Source organism: Sinocyclocheilus anshuiensis, unplaced genomic scaffold (genome assembly GCF_001515605.1).
Source record: "Sinocyclocheilus anshuiensis isolate Anshui unplaced genomic scaffold, SAMN03320099.WGS_v1.1 scaffold38, whole genome shotgun sequence".
Classification (NCBI taxonomy): Eukaryota; Metazoa; Chordata; class Actinopteri; order Cypriniformes; family Cyprinidae; genus Sinocyclocheilus; species Sinocyclocheilus anshuiensis.
This window is the reverse complement of record NW_015544213.1, coordinates 3633210-3638071: the sequence shown is the minus strand read 5'-3', so window position 1 is coordinate 3638071 and position 4862 is coordinate 3633210.

The window sequence follows — 4862 nt, the reverse complement described above, 5'->3', positions numbered from 1 at the left end:
TACCCTTCTAATTTAAAATAATTTAAATAATAAATAAATTATTAATTTAAAGATAAAATAATAATGTTGTGTAGTCTTTAATACTATAGACACAGCCAGTTTTACTCACTGGAAGATTTATTCGTCATAAAATTATTTCTTCATAACTGTATTCGAGTCTTACACACATGCTATACAGATAATGTAGTCGTGCGTTAATTTGAGTGGTGACAAATATTATGGGAGTGGCTTGATGGAGCGCAGAGATGCAGATAACATGATCTTTGTAACGGGGCTGACAAGACGTGAGACATGCGGATCCATGTGCAGGCTTTATTAAGCAGAGAGGTCAGAAACACAGGCAGGGTCGAACAAGGGCAAACAGGAATATGGCGGGCAAGACACAAGAATAATCCTAGGGCTAGCGAAGGTCAACGAACGGCGAACAGAGTCAAAAGGGGCAAGACTAAAGGGGTAAATCCAGGAAAACAGGCGACGATCAAATTGTATTCGAGTCTTACACACATGCTATACAGATAATGTAGAGTCGTGCATTAATTTGAGTGTTGACGGATATTATGGGAGTGGCTTAATGGAGCGCATGAGATGCAGATAACATGATCTTGACCTTAAGAAACTTGAATTAATGCTGTCACGTAACAAATCTGTTCAAATATCAAATTCAATGAATTGCTAATTACTACATTGAAATAGAAATGGAAAGCCTGTACAAATATTATAAATCGTGAATATAAATAATTGGGAATCATGTAAAAAATTTAAATAAAAATAAAATAAAAACAGTGCACATTTAATTTATCTATTATAACATTTATGCAGTTTTGTTCGCTTGGCTGTTTCCTTATAAAGTCCAAAAATTAGAAGAAAAAAAAGCCCTTCTCAAGTCCGGACTCCAGGGTGCACGAACCAGTGTTGCAGTGTTTACCGACTTTTTTGTAAGACAAAGCGCATAGCAATAGCGACATTTTGGATAAATAGCTTTCATTCGGTAGATGTCACCGGTTTCGCCCCACGAGCGCGGCAGAGTTAGCAGCACATTCAACTGACCGAACCGCAAAAAAAAAAAAAAAAGTGTGACATGACATGTGGCCAAGTATGGTGACCCATACTCGGAATTAGTGCTCTGCATTTACCCATCCAAAGTGCACACACACAGCAGTGAACACACACACACACACACCGTGAACACACACCCGGAGCAGTGGGCAGCCATTTATGCTGCAGCGCCCGGGGAGCAGTTGGGGGTTTGGTGCCTTGCTCAAGGGCACCTCAGTCGTGGTATTGAAGGTGGAAGAGAGCGCTGTACATTCACTCCCCCCCACCTACAATCCCTGCCGGTACGAGACTCGAACCCACAACCTTTGGGTTATGAGTCCAACTCTCTAACCATTAGGCCCAACGGACTTGTGAATGAATATTGAGTATAAAACAGCGTTTCCAAAAACCTATCACACTGTTGACCATCTGGGCATGTGAACATGAAAGTAGTTTGTCTGTAAATATGCACATATTTTGTTACACAGACGGACGTTTGTGCTGCATGATATATAAAATAAAGTAATATAAATCACTGCAGTTATTATTAAAGATTTTAGCAATTTAGTTGAAGTGACTGCAGGTTACATTGAAGTACTATTTCAGAAACAGAACATGTGTAAATGAGAACTGCTTTATGGGCATTTAGTTGCATAAAAAATGCAGTACTGTATGTAACAGTTCAGAGAGTAAACGCAAGTACGACCTGAAGACGTCATGAATATGATAATTAAGTATTATAAAGTTGAATTGTTATATAAATTTATGAGCATGTTTGTTAAAAACAAGTTTTGTAATAACAATTATTTTGGACCTTTTGAGGTTGACTTGTATCCAGTATCCAGTCATACAACAAATAAATGCTGAACATATTGTGTCTCTCAGTTTCTCACCGTTCTTGTGAAATGTGTTCCTGACGCTCAAGTACGTACTGGCGCTGGTTAGAAATTAGTACGCTCATGTTTCTCTTCATATCGTATAAATCTTTCGCCTTTTACTAAAGATTTCCGTGGAGAGGAGCACGATGAGTATAAACTAATTTTTTAATGCTCTGCATAAATGTGGGGCTTCTAAAGCCGGTTGAAATATCAGAATAGACGCTGCGTCCCAATTCGCGTACTATCCGTCCTAAATAGTATTCGAAAATAGAATTAGTATGTCCCAAATCATAGTATGTTTAAAACGGTATGCCAAAGATTCCTGGATGGTCTACTACTTCGAGTTAGAATTGTAAGTGCAGATCGATGCACACTCTCGGTGCGTTTCAAACGGGATATATCGCCCTCCGAAGGGCACTTCGGAGTGAAAACAATCATGGCCAACATGTTGAAGGGTCGTTCGTTCCAAACCGAAGTGCTCAAAACTGGCCACTTCAAAGGGCCCTTCGGAATGAAGGATTTTGAAGGGTACAACTGATGGACACTTCGGGCCCCCATGATCCTTTGCGCTGATTCTTTCCATGGTGACGGTGCCTCCGTGTGGGCACGTGATGATGACGCAGATGGGCACTTCAAGAAACAGTTGTTTGGTCCCCTACACCCCTCAACCCTTCAAAGCTCTCACTCTGGAGGGTAAACCCTTTGAAGGGATTCAGGCATAGGGATGAGCCCTTCCGAATGGAACGCAGGGTCTAACGGCTAATATTGCCCACAACACATACTGGTGGACGAGGATTAAATTAGAACTACAAACACGCATTAAACGTGTTTAAAAAAAAAACTACAAACATGGCGGATATACGCGACCAACTGACAGGTAGATAAACGGATTTGAGTGATAAAAGAGAAAGGGATTTGAGTGATAAATAATCAATGTCTAACCTGATGAAAAAATATATAAATTTAATGTTATCCACGTTATATTTCATCTGCGGCAACACTGTGAACTTTTATAATGATACTTTTGGTCACTAACTTTTAAATGCATCATTATGCAAACACATGAGCAGAGTTCTCGGCATGATAGACCCGCGACTGGCAGATCAACATACCTCTTAATTTCTCTCCAATACGGTAGGAAATCAAATTAAACGAAATGTGGATGATGTTAACTGTGATAAGATGCAGTTTAAACAGTGACAGAACGCACGTAACTAAGCAACAGAGCGTTAAAGACGCAGTTATGAGGAAGTATGTCCCAAAGCTTGCCTACTATTCTTCTACATACTCAAAAGTATGTACTTTTTCTTCACAAAAAGAGTACATACTTTTAGGGCATAGTATAAGTAGGTGAATTGAGACCCAGCAATTGTCTTTTTTCCTTTTGTTGGTGAAAGTATGTGTTCGCACATAATTTGAATGCAATGGTAACAGTTTTTATTTATTTATTTTTTGGTCTAAAAGAGAAGACCAGGTGGCACCCCGGCACAGTCCCCCCCAAGGATTTCCTAATGATATTCCTGTTTTTTAACTCCCAGTGTTACTTTTAATAACACTGAAAAATAAACATTGAAAACCTAAAAAAAAATATGTGGTCAACGCATGTTTAACTGGGGACCCCCTCGAAACGCAATTGGGCTAGTCTTGAGTAGCGATTGGGTGGGTTTCTTTGTGAAAACCTGACAACCCTGTATGTGGCCTATAAACAATTGACATATGGGGAGGGGTCAGATAGGTACAGTGCGCATTAGCATGTATTTTGAGACACTTTTAGGGATGCCAACTACAGAAAATTAAAATACGGGACAGTCACCTTGAGGGGGGAGTGACCGTGTATACACACACACACATATAGTATGCATGAAAATGCGTATTTTTCAATTAAAGAGCGTATAGATTTAATATGGGCTGCTTTTGGTGCTTGACACCTTGTTATTGGTCATTTTGTTTCAAGAATAAGGCCCATGGTTAAGAATTATGCTATTACTTAAATATAAAATGTTTTTCTCTATTTAACTACATTACAATAGTGAAAGATGACTTCCCTTAATGATCACGTCTCTTGCGCGGCGGGATGTTGGACTCATGAAAAATAATCACGTAGTTTGTATTCACAAAAACTGATTTACAGAAGTGAAAACACGGACGGAATTGGCGTTAGCGCGAGCGCCGCTTGCTGTGAGGCGGGAGCGACGAGCCGGCAGAGGATTGCGCAGCATTCCTCGAACAGTTATGTTCACGAGTTCTGATTTAACGTATACTGCGTGAGGGGGGCTGTAATTGGATGACGACAGGTATCGGTGATCATTCTCAAGTGATCAGCACTGCTGCTGTTGTATCAGTCAGTGGTTAGATCAGCGTAGCAGTCAAAAAACGGGACAAGGGAAGTCACGTACGGGACAAATCAATTAGGCCCAAAATACGGGATGGTTGGCAACCCTAGACACTTTGTAGATGAGAACAATGACACAAGTCGACAGTCTCAAGCCCTGTCTACACTAGTGCGTTTTCGTTTTAAAACGGTGTTTTAAAATTACTGTCCTCCTCTGCTATCAATCACTAGAATTTTATGTGGAAGATACACAGTTACAACTTCTGTGGGGTGTGAAGAAAAAGTAATGTAACTAGTAGCAAAGACTATAGAATATCCAAGACGTGTCACTCGTATAGTTTTGAATGGGGAAAAATGCAACGCTCAATATGACCACTCTATCGAAGGAAGCCCCGCCTTCTGAATAAAAGAGCCAATCGTTAATCGGTAAAGTCATCACGTCACTGCAGCTGCAGTAGAGACCTGCACTCCTGCGGGAGTACCGCGGGACCCAACACAACAGGGTGCGGCGCGGGACAACTCTTGATGGGCGAGTGCAGGTGCGGGTGGGAAGAGACTTGTGTGTGTGCAGGATGCGGGAGAATAAAATGATTCGCGGGACTCCCGCAAAATAGAAA